At 41.6% G+C, this 19,997-nt stretch overlaps 1 protein-coding gene across 3 annotated transcripts in view; it reads left to right on the forward strand.

The window, feature by feature from the left end:
- The window catches only part of PLCL1 (phospholipase C like 1 (inactive)), a 200,154-nt gene that overhangs the window by 54,814 nt on the left and 125,343 nt on the right, over positions 1–19,997 (forward strand). The gene's annotated exons all lie outside the window — the stretch shown is intronic.

Here is a 19,997-nt window from a genome sequence, read left to right on the forward strand (position 1 = left end):
ACACAATAAGTGTAATCAATCCATGGTGTGTATTTTCTTTTTTTACAGATTTTTTTCTCTTTCCTCTTTTACTTTCTCATTATAGTTTGAAGAAGATGGTGAGATGGGAAGGATTTAATTTTGACAGAGCTCTACTTAATAGTTTTCTCTGAGCAGCTGCCAAGGAAGTTGTAAATAAAGTGTAGCCAACGCTTGTTGTGTACATTACACAAATTCACTACCAACCATTTTTGTTATTGTATGAACTCATGAGTTTTGGAACTGTCTCCTTTCCTGACATTCTTGACTTGATTTTTACAGACTGTATTTATCTTTTATTTATTAATATCTTAAGGGATTGAAATATTCCTGCATTACAGTTCTCTCACCTTCTGAATAATGCATTTCTGACACAGGTTTGTCCAGATTCATCTATGGAAGCAATGAAAAAACTGCATTTCTTCTTAAGAGCTGTTTCAGTCTGTAGCTTACACGTGGTATGTAGCAATTAGGCATTTCACCAAACTATGTGCAGTGCAGTGGTGATGTAGGTGAAGCTTTTTTGTGTGTATCTTCCACATCCCTCTGTTTTTTTTTATTTGGGAAATCCACCTCATTGTTCCTTTGCAATAGCAAATAGCGCTACTGCAATAGTACCCAGAGGTGCTTTAATAAAACCAAAAGCAAGAATTTATTAAAAGACATTCATAAATATGTAGATCTCCAGAGTAAACTTAGCGGCTTGAATAAATTCCAACTGAAATTAAAATCACAGTATTGCCATTAAGTTTATTAAGATACTATGTTGTGTTGATAAGCAAAAAATGAATATGCGCAATGTAGCCAAGATATGAGAAACTGCCATTATTAAAACAAATGCTTTGCATCCTGCCTTGGTGAATAATTATTTCTCACCCCACCCCCCCCCCAAAAAAAAAAGTGCTGGAGGCTTCCATAAATACTTCACGGATTGATTTTTTTTTTTTACAAGAAGATATGCAACTACTATGGTGAGGACTGACTCTGTAAAAGTGGGCAAAAACTAATGCAGGCTGCATTACGTGGCACATGTATTTGTAAGCATGTAGGGATATAATGCAGGAGGCTGGCTGCTGACAGCACCCTACTTCAACTGAAGTCTGGTGTGTGGTGCCGAGCTGAAAAGGGCCGCTACTTTTCCTTACCAAACTGTGAGTGTTTTGAGGGAGCAGATCCTGAGCTGCTCATTTCACTACAGTTGGGCTTATTGAAAGCATGCAAGGGCCCAGCTGGTATTTCTGCCTGTGACAAAAGGCGTGAAGAACAGTGAACAAGATGCTGATCTTGTTGGAGATGCTGTAGACAGGCTGTGTAGACCTCTACATGCTCCAAAGGCAGGGAGCAGACATGCCTATTTTTCTTGATGGGCGAACGAGCCCAGCTGTGTGCCAAGCAGCACTGAGACCCAGGCATCACGTTCTCCCTGATGCCCACCTGTGCTGGTAGAGCTATACGGAGTGACGGGCACTGCTGATGGGGGCCAAGATTCATGCTAGTAAATGAGGAGATCTGGAAGAGCATAGCGATGAGTAATAAGGTTGTGGAGAATTCATCTGCTTGTGCTTGGGCAGAGCTTCCTGTAACATTACAAATGCCCTCGTGAAGAGGGCAGAGAAGTACAAATTGTTTGAACACTGCCATTCATTGGGTTATATCACACAGACATCATTGAGATGTTATCACTGTACAGGATTTCTGCAAGGCATTCAGTCTGGTGTGGCGATGACCTGCTGGTGGGGACAGCATTAACAGTTTTTTAGGTTGAGAATGCTTTCCTGCCGCCTCACCAGGTGCTTGATCCCTGTGGGAAGGGACATGGAATGTGAGGAAGCTGTTGTGTACTTTCTTCAGGCCCTCAGTCTGGCTGACTCTGAGTTTCCAGAAAGTCTCAGGCTAGCATGGAAACCCGTTTTGCAGGCTGGTGCATCAGAAACGAGGCAACTTTCAGAATACAGCATGCTGACAGGAACTGCATAATGCATTTAAAGATGGAGAAATAGTAAAACATGGCAGCTTGAAACAAGAAACATGAATAAGAATTAATGAAATTTGATCATATGTAAGCAACTTATTGGGTATAAGTAAACCAAAGCAGATGTTTAACTGAGGCAATGTGCTTGGCAATAAACAATGGCAAAGGAGACATAGGTGAAAGTTAAATGAGAGTCTGTTTGTAGGTTATAGACCTGGTTCGTAGAGCTGAGGTGCCTGCGTTTAAAATGCTGTTTTACTCCTTGCTTTTTTAGTGTCAGAATGACATAAACAAACTGGAAGGAGTTGAGATAAGAGAGCCATAAATAATTAAAATGCTCGAGGGGAGCGCTGAAGAAAGAGGCAAGTATTGACTGAGTTTGGCAAAGTGTGGACTATGGAAAAGCATAAATCTTAGCCCTTTGAGAGTAATAGCACAGAAGGGAGGACAACATTGCAGTTGGGTCTTTGTAAGCAGATTCTTCTGGTCTGTGGGTCTGATGGAGCTGCGTGGGCCGGCTTAAACAGAGCAGGCTGCAGGAGAAGGGCTTCCTCAAAACTAAAGGCTAACAAGGTACAAAGCTCAAGGGAAGACGAGCTGCTGGAGCATGAGAAGGGAGTAAGATGAGTGCTGAAAAAAACCTGCTGGAGGAAGCATGATGAAATACCAAATATTGAGAAGAATCTTGGTAGGGGATGAAGCAAATATGGACCATAGTAGTTTAGGAAACATTGCTTTTTTTTTTTTAAACAGTCTGGAAAGTGGGCAGAGCTAGATGGAATGTACGGTATTGTGACTTCATTACAGAAACAAGCTGTGCTTACATAGTATGATGGGCTTTTCCTTAGAAAAGTGATTAAGGAAAGAAGCAGACTTGGTAAAGTAACACTGATTTAAATCTGCTTTTAAAAATGCTTACTCTGCATTGAATCTTGATTGAAATAAACAGTGTAAGTAATCATGACGCTAGAAGTCTGTGTTGCTGCTGCAAGTCTTGAGGCAGTCCACGTGGCTTTCTGTTTTGCATAAAGTTTGCCCCTAGTGAGGTTTTCACTTGCTTCCTAACTAAACAAAGAAAATTCTAGCTCTGGAGCTAACAAGCTTTTCCACCAACTCCAGAGCCACGTGTAGGCTGTGTTAGTACCTATGCAGGGTGAAGCTGGTGGCTCTGTGCAGTGCCTGGGGAATCCAGCAGGTTCTACCTGCATCCCTCTGGAGTCCCCGCAGATGCTTGCCTGTGCCGCAGCCATGTGGTAGCAAGGCTGATTCAATTCCAGCCTGTCATGCTCCCACAGCAAAGGCACCCATAGCTTCAGTGCTTTGGTGTGAGAAAGCGAAAGCAAGATCTGTTCTGCGCTCATCGGATAACAAACAAACAAAATCAGTAGAATAATCTTTCGTCTGCATAGAGGGAGTAATGCTACCTCACATGGAGACTCCTATGTTCCCTGCACAGCTCCCTAGAAGGATGTGTTAACCTCAGAACTGGCTTGTCATCTGCAGCCACGATTGAACCAATGAACAGTTTGTGTGATGAAAAACATGCAGTCCTAGGCTAGTTCATGGAAAGTGTTTTTTTGTCCTACCAAAGGCACTGACCTTAGACTGAGGCAGCCTATGAGGAAAAGATCAGGCCAAAGTCTGTCCATTTTTAGAGCAAACTGCACCTGTCTGGCTGCTGCAGGCCCTGCTCTGTTGGCATCAATAAAGAACATAGCGAAACAGAAGGAAAACAAGAAGCATTTTGGAAAAACAGCAGCACTGTATGTATCTAAACACCCACGTGGAACACTTAGCTGCAGAGCCTGAGGTTCTGTACATATCTGCTGTCAGGTACATGTAGAATTAAGACTTAATATTGTGTGTTTACGAGTTCAGCTAGCAGTAATGCAGTCCACCACTAACTGATCTTCCCTGGGCACTTGATTGTGAGAGAGGATAGAGGTGAGTTACGTCAGTCAATCATCTTCCCCTTTGCTGGGGCTGTGAAAGAGGTGATGGTTATTCTATTGTTGTGAGATCTTGGAGTACACAAACTGAGGTCATATTACCGCTGAAAGTATGTCCTAAGCTAACAGCTTTGTCAGGATTCATGTGGGCTCAGTGTGAATAACATCTTTAAAACTGATCTTTCCTCAACATCCACCCTGTTGGAAAGGCTTCCCAGTGGATATCAGAACTTAAAATGCCACCTTGTCAGATCATGAAAGGGGCTGTATTGTTTAGAAGGCTGTCAGTGTGGGGACACTTACACATGTTGAGGATTTAGAATGCGTTTGGTGGGAAACTACCACCTGGTAACCCACTGATTTCTTCCACGTGTTTGTGATGAGTATGGGTGAGTAATAGGGTGAAAGGGAAGAGAAGAACAACTTGGGACACAGCACCACAAGCACAAATTGGTATTTATTGTCACTACCCAGTGATCCGTAAGAGAGCCAGCACTTTCAGGTTAGCTTGGATCAGGTGTTCATGGCTCTTAAAACAGTGTAACCCTTGACTGTAACAGAATGTGGATTCACCAGTCCACAGAGTTTTCTGGAGTGTTACTTGTTCTTTATTCAATAGAAGAGTACTCAGTTGGGTTTTCTTTAGGAAGCTGCTTTTTCTGACTCCAAAGCTAACATTTTTTCACTTAAATTTGAATTGTGTACATAGCTATTCAACAACTTGCGGAACAGCATTTCATTTATGTTGATAAATGATAATATCATTAATGGTTTGGGTGGAATGGGTATACGCTGCTAGTTACCATTAGGTTTTCTTGTTTCTTTCTTTCTTTCCTTTTTTAACATGCTTTTAAGAGAAGTAGCATATTCATGTTGTACAGGAGGTACTCCTGCTGTTTGTTCATATGTTTTCTTCACATTGCTCAAAAATGGAGCAGTTACATGACCTTGGGATGTTCTTTCACTCTGAAAGACTCTGCAGAGACTTCCAAACGTGTGTTGCTATTTGGCAAGATCCAGCTTGTTTAGTGGGTGTAAAAAGTTCAATCTGATGAAACTGCTGAAAATGAGCTCAAGATCTTGAATGCTTTTGTTTACTATAACTTCCCGTTAGGATCAGCTTTTTTCAATTTAGTTTGCTGCGTATTGCCAAATAATTGGAGTGTGTGAAATGTGTATTTGGAGAGTATATGTTCCAGAAATGTTAAGTATTTATATCAGTTTTGTGTATTTCAGAGACTAATAAGATTAGTGTGCTTTTTATTTAAATTTCTCCTGCGGAAGCAAAATAGCAAAGGAAGATAACATTGGCAGAGACCAGAAGTGAACAGGATTGTATCACATTATACCAAATCTGGATTAGCTGCCGAAACAAATATTGGCAATGAAAAAAACCTTGTGCCTTTTGGATCAGATTGTGTTCAGTCCTTTTTTTGGATGTGCAAGGTGACTGAGGGGGGAGGAGGAAGACATGGCTTACGTGCTCTGTTTTACAGTTGCTTTTACTGGTGCTGGATAGTGCAGGAAAAAAGCTTCAATGTAAAAGTTTAGGAATTTTGCCCAAAGCAAGTCCCACTGAAAGCATTCTATCTGTGTGGAGATGTAAGCATGGACATTCACGTATTGATTCAATAAAGTAAGCATAAGCATAGTTTAAAAACAATTGGAGTGTTTAAAAATTGTGTATACTGAAGTAATCCGTTAGGCTAGGGACTTCTGCAGAGACCTGGAGTTTTGAATGAGGCTATGGAGTTCAGGCCCAATCACTGCCCTGTATTTGTATGGAGGGTAACCACAATCTAAATCCATTCATATGAGGGTATGAAATCCCCAAAAGTCTGAAGGAAAGAGTATCTAGTAGGAGCAAGCTTACTGTGGAATTTGCTAGGTCCAAGTACATGGCACACTGTTCTCTGTGACTGAATGCCACTAAATGCTCTGGAGCTGCAGGAGGGAAGCAGAACAACTCCAGGGCTTGCTCGATGTTAGCCCTCCTCATCCTTTGGTTAAGCCTATTAGCCTTAAAAATCACAGCAAGTCTCTTGCTTGCAGTGAGAGGTTGGGAAAGATAACTTATTAGCACTTGCTTGTATACTTTATTAAAGGCTATTTGTTCACATTTTGAATTTGAATAGTTACACTGCAGTTCACTGTTGCTGCGATGTTTCTTATGATGTACATTTGTTCTAATTAGTGGTATCAAGTCAGATCTCATCGGCCTGAAGGCAGGAAGAATTACCTCATTTATTTGTTGCTGTTTTGGAATCATCAAACAGAAATGATGAACTTAATGAGTTATTTTTCTCACTACTCTTTGTGAACAAATAATTTTTTTCTAGTTCTTGTAGGAATTTACAGGGGTACACATAGCTTTCTTTGAGTTACTTTAAAAGAGGGTGGTTAGCAGAGTGCTTTATATAGGCAAATCTATTACTGATGCATGGTGGTGGTTTTTTTTCAGTGTAATGTTCAAAACGTTATCAATCTACTGGGAAACAAATAGCGATGCATTATTAAAACTGTTACTTTGTAGGTGTACACATAATTAGTTAACTGCAAGCCATTGTTTTTGTTGCTTACTGCTGGAAAATGTGATAAAGATGTTCATTAGTATTAATGAGCCTTTTAAAAAGATTTGAGTGACTGAAACTTAAGTCTCTGGGATGGTTTACAGAGATGCACTTCTCCAAACAGTGGGAAAAGCTGTGCAGTGGGTAGTAAAGCCGTTTGCATCCTTAAAGCTGAGTACGCAATCGGATAACACCTTCCACAAGATGCCTATGAAATATAAAAATTATTATTTCAAAATGAAATATGAGTGTTCAGGAGCACTGGAGTCTGTGCTCTTCCTTTTGCAGTGAACATACAGACTGAGGAGAAAAAAAAAGACAATACATGAAGAAAATCACCAAGAAATGAAAGAACAAAGAATAGAAATGGTGAGGCATGGGACAGTCTTCACAGAAAGAAGTTATGAAAAGGTCTGAAATCAGGCACCCAGAAACAGTAGCTTTTGGAAACACTGACTGCTTTGTGTGAGGGAGGATAAGCTCTGTGTATGTGAGAGATGGAAGGCTGGAAAACAAACAAGGAGGGCCTTTGAAAATGTTATTTTTACAGGATTGTCCTCTACTGTTTTAAGGATGCGTCTGTAGATCTTTACCAGCGGTGCTCATAGCAAAACCCACGGTACAGCAGTTAGAACTTGAGAAAGCTGAAGGCAAAATGCTGAAGCTGTTGCTTGAGGATTTAAATTTAGACTTTTGGAGGAGACATAGAACAAAGAACGTTGAGAGGCTTGGATTAAAATGCCTTAACAAATGTGATTTAAAGATCTACAGAAACTCAAAATGTTGCAAATCTCAGTGTGAGAGTGGGTATTCTACCTTGTCACATCAGGCAGAGAAGATTCAGCTGAGGTAAAGCTGGGTCTGCATTGGATTCAGTCTGGATGATAACATGCTAGCCAGTTTTTCACCCACAAAAACTAGCATTTAGTGGGTGTAAGAAACCATTTTTCTCAACTGTATAACTTTGAGAAAGCATTTGACAGCTTCCATTGCAATTTTCTCTGGCACATTTCAAAGTGTTAGAATATGCCAATACAAGTAATTAACAACACAGGCTTTAAGTCAGGTTACAACTTTTACATTTAAGTCATTCACTAAAATTTGTGTTTACTTTAAAATAAAAACTGACCCTCTTATCTCATGCTTCCCTTGACACTATTGTAGAAAATCCTGGATAGATGCAGTATGTTTGTCACATACCTTATAAATGGTACTTGAAGATGCGTTTTGCTGGTGGCGTGGTTCTCTCATCCACCTTTCCCACGCTCTATCTCAGGTGATGGCTCTGTGCCTGCTGTAGGTTAAAAAGCACAAGAAAGGACAAGTTTCTATCATCTTACAGCTCAGTGATTCTGAAAGCTAAAGACTGTCTTCCTCTTATGTTTGAGAGGAGCCATTGGTAGGCATTTCTCTGTGAATCTGTGTGATCACTTCCAAACCCTTTTATGTTTAGGGATCTAAGACAGCCAAGGTAGTATTGCTTACCAGGAGACGAGCAGCCAAGTCTGTTGCTTTCCAAGTGACCTGTGAATAATAGGAGATATTAATGAGAAATAATCTCACAGGTGAGCAACAATCTGCGATATTGTTTTCATTCTTGGATATGAATGAGTGGAAGGCCAAAATCTGCCAAAAGAAGGGATGTGCTTAAATCCATCAGACACGAGACCTCAGAAATGAAAGATAATAGGTGAATTGACTTACTTGTTTCCTTTGGGAAAGAGAAAGTTTTAAGGATGTTTGGGCGAAAGGTGAATGAATTTCATTCTAGAATACAGAGGTACTCTGATGCTGCCTTGAATAAGCAAACAGCTTATTCAAGAAGCATTAGATGCTTATAACTGTCTTATTCTTAGGATTTTTCCTTGTAAGTACCCAAATACACAATCTGATTACTGAAAAGTGTTTTTCTACACATCTTCCTATAATTTTAAACATCTGAACAACTACATCCAAGAAGTTATTTTTGTGGAAAATCACAAAAGCTAAGCTGTTGCTGTTGTTGCATGGTGAATCCACTATGGGGTAAGTCCTCCTGCAATCACCATCCCTGCAGTCTAGGAAGGCTGGGGCATGTCCTGCACAGCACTGTTGCTCAGCCTGGACCAGAAACAAACCCAGATACGCATCACTGCATGTCTGGCTGGCTGAACTGCCTTCCTTGGATTTGGTGGAGTTAGCAAGCCTTCCTCTCTTTAATGCCCCATTCTTTTCAGCAGGCTCTTGCAGAGGGGGTGGGGGTGGGGGAATGAGGACTAAAAAGAACAATTAGGCTTCATTAATGGCTGGATTAAAAAGCACATTGATACATACAATTGCAAGGCTGATGTGATGACAAAATGTATTCTACTGAATTTATTTGACAAATACAGTTTGAAGTGTTTAGCTAGTTATGCTTCCCAAGTAGTTATTTATGGCATACTGCATAGTGCTGTAATAAAGGCAAAGCTCACTCTTGGTTCCTCTGCTTAATTGAAGCAACCAGACTGTGAGAGGTTATCAAAGCTGTGGGTGCAGAGAAGTGTCTACTGGCACTGTCTGTATAAATCCTACAGCAGAAAGCTCTGAAGAGCACAGTGTCCAGAGAAATATTTCAGGGTGATCTCTTTTTTTCTGTCCTAAACCACATCATCTTCCCTCACCCCCTTCTGACAGTTGCTTTATCTTCCTCCAAGGATAGGGCTCTGACTGCATCTCGTCAGCTGTTCATGGCCTTTCTGAGAGGCACAGAGCAGAGCCCTGGATACCATGATAACCAACCCAAAGTGGCAGCATGAATTCAGCGCTACACTATGTGGACTTTCTGGCTTGCATCTCCTAGTTTGGGCTGTTGCAGCACTGTCCCCTGTAGATTTGCTCTGTAAGTGCCTCTAAACTAACTAACAAAGCATGGGTTAATGCAGCAAGGATTACTGACATTCCTCTCATCAACACAAGGTTTTCATTCTTGCTGAGGTTCTCCAAGCATGTAAAAGTAAGTACTTGGATATTCCTGCTCAAGAGCTTTCTTTACTCTGTAAGCATTTATTATGAGAAACAAAGGGAAAAGATGCTTACCTGAGTTGTGGTTTTTTGAACAGTGAATTGAAATATTGTAAAGGGGAAGTGATAGGGAAAGATTCTGGAGAGGAAAATCCAGGTAAGGTCCTGAACATGCTGCGGTATCTTGTTGGCAGTTACTTGGGTGGTATAGTAGACACCACCATGAGCATAGACTCATCCTGTGCTGTTCCTGTATTTAAAAAAAGAAAAAGGAGAGAAAAGAAAAAAGAAAAATACTGTCATTGTGCCATAAATAACTTCTGCATGTTTTCTTGGCCTTTGATATTATCTGCTGAATTAAAATTTTGTATTCATATTGACAGTATTTAAAGATGCATTTGAAATGGAGCCTACTTACATTTTGTTACTTTCTGATTCACGGTCCTTGCCTGTTTGACTCTTCTCTGTATTCTCCTACTAAGTTTGATTTATGGAGGAAGCTTCAATTAAATACTTAATTGAGTTCCTGCAGAGTTTAGGTTAGAGGGAAAGAACAAACATTACTTAAATTTACTTTTAAAGGCTTTTAGGATCTCTTCTTCAAGACTAATACGTTACAAATAGAATGCATCCACTGAAGAAAGAACAATAGTTTCTTCAAGCTACAAAAATGAACCATTAATTTTTGGTCGCTTTGCTTTAACCCTGGAAATTTAACTTGAAGACTCCCTGAATAATTATTTATCAATTTGCATGATATTTCACTTCAGTGGCATTCTTTAAGAATGTGAATTCTTGTTTATAGCATATTTCATTCTGACAGATTTAGAGATTTTTGTCTGAAAATATTGGCATATATAGGTAAATAGCTTTTGTCATTGTTTTTTTGCTCCAGTAAGTGTTAGATGGTGTTCTGTTTCTAATTGCTTACTGTTAATAAAAACACATGCTCTGGTCTATCATAAAGCATGGAGCATTTGTGGGGTGTGTCGGCTTAGGTGATTCCTCTGGCAATACAATTTTTTCCTCATCTTCATTTTGCTGTATTGCTGTATTGGCAGACAGCGTTGAAAAGTCTGTGCGAGGTTCTCACCACTCGTGTGGCCTTTTCTTTTTCCCCTTTCCTCCAGTGAAGATTGCCCTGTCCCTGCTGGTGCGCTAACAGCTACTGACAAGCTCTGAAGCTGACAGGCAATGTGATTCCCAGACTGCAGTGCCAGCTGCTTTGGAGCTGGGAAGAGATCCAACTGCTCAGGGCAGCCTGTTTTGCAATGGCAGCAGTAGTATCTGGTTGTTTCAAAGTCTGTATGTGGTGGAAGCTTTTCTCTTTATCAGTTTTGTTTTAGATGGCTAGAAGAGGGTCAGCTCCAATTCACATTCTCTCTCTTGCTTTTCAGCAGTTGCTTGAAAGTGGCAGGTTATCTTAAGATAATTGGAAAGGGATAAGTTCTGCATACTTCAATTGATGATTCTGAGCACCCTAGAACCACAGGTTGTATATTCAGACATACATCTCTCTGCAGTTGGTCTGGCTCTCTAGTTCCTCTCATGTACACATGGAGCTTGCATCTGGAGCAACAGCATCCGAAGTAACAGGAGCAAGCTGACATATAATGTAGGTAATCCTGCTACCTTTATTAAGAAATACGATCTTTCTTACTTTCTTTAAAGTGTTTTACAGTTGTGGACGTGGGCTTTGTTTTGCAAAGAGAGGAAGCTGGGCAGAATAAAGAGAACTGACTTGTTTGACGCCGTAATGAAAGCAGAGGCAGAAGTGAAGTTTTTTGACAAGCTGCAGTTCAGTGCTCTGGCTGTTTGGCGCTGTGACCTCTCACAAAGGAGGCTTGCCAAGAAGATAGAGGCAGCATGGGAAATCAGAACTGCAAATGTCATAATTAAAACAGTTTGCCACTTTTCCCAAGCCCCTGAAGAAAGAATCCCATCTGGTATGCAGTGTGGTGCAAGATGGAGGAGAGCCCCTGGTCAAGAAACAGCTCTTCTCCTGTCAGCAAAATTTCTGTAATAGATTTTGTTTACTATGGAAACACTTGGATTTCAGGGAGTCACCAAATGACTTATAGCAAGAGCACTGTGTGTGTGCCTTTTGCAAAAGACTACCTGTATTCAGGCATCTGGAAGCTATCCATCTACGGAGCTCTTTATTTCTAGAGTAAAAGTCATTGAGTAGAGTTACCACGTGGCAAGGTGATGCCAAGTTGTGCTTTGTCACCTTGTGGTGACTTGTGCGATGCATGTCACAGCGTCCTGCAGTAGAGCATAGAAGGATATGCTATACATCACTGCTTTGTCTTGTGTGCTGAACTGAATGCGAGTACACCTTGAGTAGTCCAAAAGCTTGTCTAAAAATAGGCCCAATTTTTCTGGGGGAGGAGGAATGGTGGTGGAGAGCAGCAATATACACGTTTAATAACTGCAGAATGATGATGAGGAAAACGGAGGTAACAGGTATCTGAATGAAGATTTCTGAGTTTCAAGTGATTGAGTTTTTGCGTTACTTGCGTACCCCTGAAATTGTCACCTTCTCTGGCTTTCATATTTTTCCAAGAGATGACATCATTTTGTAATGCATCTTGCTGCCAAGTGAAACAGTTCAGACTAATGAAATGATTGCATAATGGTATTGAGAATGTGCTGTAAAATACTTGGAAGACGTGCCAATAATGAGCAGCGCATTGTGACTAACTCTTGGAGCAAGTGCACCGGTCACAGAATCATAGAGTCAGCTAGGTTGGAAAAGACCTACAAGATCACCTAGTCCAACCATCCACCTACCACCAATGACCCCACTAAACCATGTCTCTCAACACTATATCTAAACGTTTCTTGAACGCCTCCAGGGACGGTGACTCCACCACCTCCCTGGGCAGCCCGTTCCAGCGCCTGACCACTCTTTCAGAAAAGGAGCATTTCCTCATGTCCGGCCTAAATCTCCCCTGGCGCAACTTGAGGCCATTCCCCCTCGTCCTGTCACTAGTTACAAGAGAGAAGAGGCTGACCCCCAGCTCACTACAACCTCCCTTCAGGTAGTTATAGAGAGCGATGAGGTCTCCCCTGAGCCTCCTCTTCTCCAGACTGAACAATCCCAGCTCCCTCAGCCGCTCCTCATAAGGCCTGTGCTCCAGACCCCTCACCAGCTTCATCGCCCTCCTCTGAACACGTCATTTAAGAAAAAGAAAAAAACCACAACAAAAATGAACAAACAAGAAAACAAAAACAACCATACAAAAAAAACCTAAACAAACAAACAGAAAAACTGCAGAACTTGCCTTTGAATTATTAAAAACTAAACACAATCTGGAATCCAAACAACTAAAAGATTAAGGGGCTTTGATAGCTGTGAAACACACACCCTTTGGGAGCACAAGGAATTGGAAAAGTGGTGATGGTGTCTCCTTCAAGAAGAGAGTATGCAAGATGAGGCGTAAACATTATTTCTTAAAAACAAAGATGCTTGCCATAGGATTGGTTTTACATGCAGAGGAGATTGTATCCTCCTCATCTTCAACCCACTCACCCTCAAAAAAAAGCACCGAACCTGTTTAAGGGCTTCTGCTTTTTATAAGAACCTGGGTACTTCAGGAAGATGTACCTGTATGTCAGCTTGCATTTGAAAAGCAGTGGCACCGAGTGCTTCTGGAACAAAGAGACGGGCAGAAATTTAAGCAATGGCTGGAGAATAGCGGACTTTGCAGTGCTGTGTGCTTCGGCTCACTTTGTGAATGAACATAAATACTGCCTCAGGCCTCGTTTGGCAGAGCAGGATGTATTCTCTAGCAGAGGTGTGGAAAAGCCTAAAGGAGACTTCCTGGTGTTTAAATGGACCAGGGACGAGCAGATCGTTTTTAATGGGCTTCATCCATTCTGTCTGGTCAGCGCTGGAAAGTGGCTACACTTGCAGCTGTTATTGCAGGCAGCTTCTGGTTCCCTGTGCTGGGGGAACTAAGCTGCTGCCTGCTCCTCAGTGATGAGGAAAAGGAAAAAGAGCACAGGGCAAGGGATAGCTGGGAGGCAGAAGAGTGGGGAAAGTCTAATGCTTGCAAAAACAAAAATATAAAAAATCTACCGCTCGCTGACTTAACACTACTTTTGCATGTGGTTGTTGCATGTGGCTGCCCACTTACTTGGAGTGATGTTTAATGCTGGTACAAGAACTACCATTGGAATTAAAGTATTCTCTGAGATTGCCTCAAAAGTTGGGTTTATCCCTCAGGGGCAAAGGTGTACGTGTTTGTTTGGTTCCTTCCTTTTCAAGCCATTCTTGCTCCCTGCCAGGAGTCTGCCTGATGAGATAAACAGATAGTAGGTGGAATTTATGAATGGTTTACTGAGCATCAGAAGAGACTAACTAGTCATTAGATCATTAGTAATTATGCTGGCTTTGCTGAAATAATTCCCTTCCAAGTAACTGCTATGAGCAGGCATAAATTACTGAACTGAATCTTGTGATTCAGATCAGAGTGGATTGGAATAAGTTAATATTCTGGAAAAAGATGGAACAGCTGTATTAGTATGGAAATTGCTACATTTTATGCGGCCCACTTCATCCTATAACATAAGGCAATAAATGCAGTTACCATCCATTCTTAGAAGAAAATGACCGTAGCAGATGTTGTGAGTTAGCTCTGGGAAAGCTATATGATTAAGAACTATGTGAGAGCAAAAGGGTTGAGATGTATGGATGTGATTCATCTCAACAGTGATGTTGCATTTCTTCATCCTATTTTGGTGTGATTAGTGCAAAGAAATACATAGTAACCAAGGAAACATACAGCATGGCTGTAAATTACATGTGAAGAATTCTAGCTGGAGTAATGCTGCATATCTCCATTGATTTATTTATTTTTTTTAATTTACTGGGGATGTGCAAATTGTCTGCCCTCAAGAACTTGGCCAGCGATCTTAGAAACAAAATACAACTGCCTAAAGATGACTGTTTTGTGAAGAAAATATGTGTTCCGTGCTAATCTTGATCTCAAAAGGTGCTACCAGGTGATTGTGGAAAATGGTGCAGCTATTAGGTGAAATACTCCAGCTACTGGGTTGAAAATCTATTTTGTTTGAAAGTATGTTACTGTTTACTCGAACTGATAGATGAGTCTTGGCAAGAGGAAGAGTTCTGGGCTGATATCAGACACATGCAAGTGTTTTTTTCAGCAGAGCCAGGCCAGCAAGAAGAGAGCAGAGTGGTGCTCCTGTGACCAGCACAAACCATTGCTAGCATTGAACAGTATTTCTTGACCCCGTTAATCAGGAAGAATGAGAACATGACATAAATATCATACTGAGACTCAGGATGAGACACAATTAGTTCTGAAGTCGTGTGAATATTTTGTGACGTTACTCCTGGAACTGCTCTTTGCAGTGGTTGCAATATCTCTAATGGTTGTTTACTTTTTTCTCTTCTCTCTTCTTCCTCAAGCACTTTAACCCCCTGAGCAAAGTAATTTTCCTTTTAAACACATGAACAATAAAACTGGTCCTCATCAGGAGGGTTTATGTGCACACTGAGAACTGACTTTGTGTCTGAAAAAGAAAATCCCAACTGCAATGAAAAGTAGTAGAAGTTATGATAACTGCCTCAAAATGTAGCTATTATCCTGACTTAATCTCAGAGAAAAAGTCGGGGAAAAACTCTGTCCATAATAGAAAAGTCCCTTGTGAAACAAAAACAACTTTTGCTGACTTTGTATGTGCCAGTTTTCAAACAATTCAAGCTATTTCAGAAGAAGACTGCGGGCTGTTTGGGCAGTCACTCTGCAGTAATGTGGCCTCCCTCTAGTGAAGTACCTACAGAAGCTGTGGCTAGGGTGGGCAGGCTGGAGCAGGACATTGCCTTCCCCTGGGGTGCCCATGGGGGTGGCTGCATCCTGCATGCTGCAGGGAGGAGTGGAGTGTGGGCTCCATTCATGCACTCCCACTTGCTTGTGTGTGGGGCTGTGGGGCATAGCTTGGCACAGGCGGCACAAATGGAAGAGCTAGGGTGACCTGTACTGCTTGCTCCTTCACACAGGCCAAGGGGCTGTTTTCTTCCTGAAGTGCAAGAGTTTCAAACCTGCTGTTAACAGGCCTCTGAGTGATCTATAACCCAATGATATTAATAGAGTGGAGAACTCCACCTTTCAAAAACCTGAAAAATAATTGTATTATGCAGCTAATGATCAGAAATGCAAGCTAAGCCATAAATAATAACTGCACAGAGCCAGATGAGAACTGGACAAAAAGAAAGAGGAGGTGCTGGGGAAGGAGGTGCTTGGAACAAACCCAGCAAGCCTCAGAGAGCCATGAAACACTCACCTCCGCAGCTGTGAGGCAGGTTCTTGGCTCTGAGCTGGGGGAGAGGAAGTCTGGAGAAGATCAGACAGCAATAAACAGTCCTGGTTTATGAAGGACAGATTCTGCCAGGCAGATTTGATCAAAACTTTAGATCTAAGGTTATGCAAGTAGGGGATGAAGTGCCTGCTTTCGGATGAAACTGCGTTACAATGAAGGGATAACTGGCACTCTTCTTGGGGTTGGCTAATGTTTGGGTAGGAAGGGGCCAAGTGGCAGTTCAGGGGTGGGTGCGGGAAGAGAGATGTGCAGGATTGGGAAAAGCACCCAGCAATGTCCAGGCAGGCTCAGGGACTCCAACTGAAGAGCCTGTGTCCTGTGCCAGGTGGCCTGAGGGCAGTTTTGTTCAATGCCAGGTGCTGGTTAACACTGTTACTCTACGAAAAAGAAGGTTAATTGCACAGGTGGTTAAATGCAGCTATGGAGCTTATTTGTTCTCACTGCTTGGCAAGCCAAAGGAGTAATGTAAATTAGAGAAAGTTTTTAAAGAGCTTAACCACAAACTCAAGAAATAAAATGAGATTCAAAATGGAAAAATACAAGCTAGCACATTTGGTGGGAAATGATTCAAAACACAGATGTTCCAAGACAAGGGGGAGACGGTTGGAAAGCAGTAGTGCTGGGAAGGACCTGGAGTTGGTAATGGGAGGGAAATCAGCTGGAATTTGGTGTGTGACAGGTAAAACAAGCCAGCGTATATGGCATATTACATACAGGATTCTGAATGATTTTGCTACAATCCACTTTGTTTTCCAAAGGTTAGCAAGGAACTATGATTTCGAAATCAGATTCAGATCCTCTCGATCTCTTCTCTTCCCATATGAATGGGCATTTGTATGCATGAGGATAAGGAATATAGGGAGAAGGAGCCTCCTAGGAACATAGCAAAAAAAGTTGAGGAACTGTAGGGCTGACTGCCATGATCCATGAGCCAAGTGAGAAGGATTTTGTTCCCATGGCTTCTGCACCCCAGCATGGCAGTGGCCATAAAGGTTTGTCCACCTAGCAGTTAGCTGAAGGGTTGGCATCCATGGGAAGCTTGTAGCATGGGGGGATTGGGTGTCAGTGCTGGGTAGAAGCAGTAACTGGCAGCAGTAACATGAAACCGAAGCAGGGAAAATGTTGCTGAAGTGACGCCTTGGATATATCTAACCACATATCTGACATAAAACATTGATTTCAGTGATATTCCTCTTGTGCTAAATATGCTTCATTTAAATACCACCTGGGAATGCTACAGGAAAGGAGACAGACTGTAGCAGGGTCTGTGGCGATAGAACAAAAGGAAATGGCTTCAAGCTCAAAGAGGGCAGATTTAGGTTAGATAGAAGGAAAAAATCTTTTACAGTGAGGGTGGTGAGGCACTGGAGCAGATTGCCTAGTGATGTGGTTGATGCCCCGTCCCTGCAGACTTTTGAAGTGAGGCTGGATCAGGCCCTGGGCAACCTGATCTGGCTGTGGTGTCCCTGTTCATTGCAGGGGAGCTGGACTGGATGGCCTTTGAAGGTCCCTTCCAACTCTAAGGATTCTATGATTCTATGATAACTGAGAGTTATCAAGTGAGACCTGACAGGTTTGGAAAGGAAATCCATTCCTTTTTTTTATACTGTTTTAAGGTAAAAATATTTTTTGAGATGGTCCTGGATAAGACATTCATTTTCTAACTTAGGAATGATTATAAAGAATTTATGAAAATAAAATTCTGATATGATTTTTTGCATTTTTCAATATGTGTTTTCATCAAATATTGTAGAAACATTTCCACCTGGTCTATTAAAAATAGTTGTTAAAAAAATGGAGGTGTCCTTCAGGTTGTAGAGAACTTCAGGAACAGAAGTGTAAGCTTACGCCCTAAAACTGGGCTCGTTGAAGTGTAGGGGAACGGTTAGGTCAGGGCTTGAAGTGGTGATTGAGCACTTGGTGAAGGGCTGTGTCTGGCCCAGGGAGCACAAGCAGATTGTTTGCACCTGTGCTCCCCAGCTGAGCAGAAGAAGTGGATGCAGGTGGAGCCCCCTGGGCTCATACGGGGGCCAGCTGCTGATGAGAGAGCATCATTTGGACATAGGCTGCTTTTGTGGAGGAGTGCTGCACAACCCCTTCACCAACTGGGTGACTTTGACTCTCCTTTTTGTGTGGGACTGTTGGTCTACCTGTGAATCCTTTACCTGGTATCGCCAAGAACCTGTCAGAAGCAGTTTTGCTCTTTTGTAAGCAGAATGTGAGGTAACTGAAAGCATGCAGATCTTAAGGCAATGCCTTAGCACTATAGTCAGTTCATTCCAGTCAGACCTTAGCTTGTGTGTGGAAGCAGGAATTTCACAGGAACTTTGTGAGCAAAGTCTTTGAAATTCAGATGCTGACTGCAAATCATGTAAAAACCAGTACTTCCGAAGTTTCTTTCTTTATGAAGACATTATTTGTTTTGGAGAAATGTCAGGTCTACAGTATGCCTCTGTCCTTGAGGAAAGGTGCTGTGTTAAATATAACAACCAGCAGATGCTATCTATTTTATATCCAAACTGTATGCTATTTGGCTAGTATGAAAAAGGCATTAGAATAAAAGCATGAAGTTGTTAAAGATGTCAGAAGCTTCTGCTTGAAAGAGTATTGTTATTTTAAAGCTGTAGCAATTCTAATTAGCAGACTTGTCCTTCATAGAGAAGAATGTATCCAGAGGGTATGGCTGCAATCCAGCTGTAATTGCAAATGTTTCTTATATCCAGCAGTTACAGCTGTTGCTATTGAGAAGGAGAGAATGCATTCACTGTTCAGGAAAGGATTATTTTAGCGATCCCAGTCTCTAATGAACACCTACCACACAAGTAATTTTACCACCAGTGATAAGCAACCCGCAGACATGCTTTTCCAAGCAATGGGCACTTGAACCAATAGTCAGAAGCTAGAACTGACCAAATAAGTGTACTGCTACAGCGGTATCCCAAACCCTAGTCAAGTCTATTTAGCAGGTCATGACATTGTAAAACAACAAATATCTGTACTTCATTCATAATTTTGATGGTCTCTAGAGGGAATTCACAGTATAATGGTTTTATTTCCCAGAATACATGTGATTGTTTCAAGTTTGAAGTTAGTAGTGTTGAAGGCTTCTGGTCAGCAACCTAAAGCCAAATATTTACACACAGGAGCATGCCTAGGGAGGTGGGGATCTTACACAAGCAAGTAGGGATACACCGGATATAATGGTGCAGAGATGCCTCTTGCTGAGCATGCTCATTTGGGAGTAGAATAAGGTAAATGAAGTGCATTTTTCTTTCTTTCTTGTTGTTTCCTCGCACAAAATAATCTGCCTCCTGCCCTTGGTCTACTTGTGTAAACAAAGTGGTTTGACCTAAGCTGGATGATCTCTGTGCACTTTTTCAGAGTGTTACTTGGAACAGTTTCATCGTGTTCCAACAGATTTTTATGAGTGTGCATGTAATTGGAGAGCATTTTTAGAGGAACATTATACAAACATTCAAGATATAAAATACCTTCAAGCCATGTTTTTAGAAATGACAATTAACAGAAGTATTTCTTTTTTGGGTAAATATGACTTAAGGAGACAGGACAGGAGAAGTCAGTATGACCTCACCCAGATTGAAAACAGCAAACTAGCAGCTCTGCAGTACTGCTGGGTGGAGGTTGCTGTGATCCAAGGGAGGTTTTAAAGTGCTTTTACGCTGTGTTGCTGGGAAGGAAGCTGTTTTAAACTATTGATGGAGGCTAGTTTTGCTGGTCAGTGCCCTGATGTTGGAAATACATTACAACTGCCCTCATGGCACTGAAGTTGCAGACACACAGTTGTGAAACTGGACCACAACCACAGTGTGTGTACTGCTGCAGAGTATTACCAACTTGATTTTTCTTATAGAAACCCTTATAGAAGGGGGTTTGTGAAAATCTTGGTACAGAGCATTTTATAGCTGCAGAGCTTAAATCTCTGGCATGTGGCTGGCTGCTAACAGGGCCTTCAGGCCTTCGCCTTGGCACAGCCAGAGGACCCAAATGCCACTGGGTTTAGGTGATTAGAGGAAGGGTAAAAATACAGGCAAAGCTTCTTCAGATCGATATTTGTGGTCATGTTTAGTTCTGCAGGACTCTCGAGTAAAGAATTTGATGATGACAGACTAGGTAGGTACTTCACAGAAAATGTTT

The sequence above is a fragment of the Numida meleagris genome, chromosome 5, assembly GCF_002078875.1.
Source record: "Numida meleagris isolate 19003 breed g44 Domestic line chromosome 5, NumMel1.0, whole genome shotgun sequence".
Taxonomy (NCBI): domain Eukaryota; kingdom Metazoa; phylum Chordata; class Aves; order Galliformes; family Numididae; genus Numida; species Numida meleagris.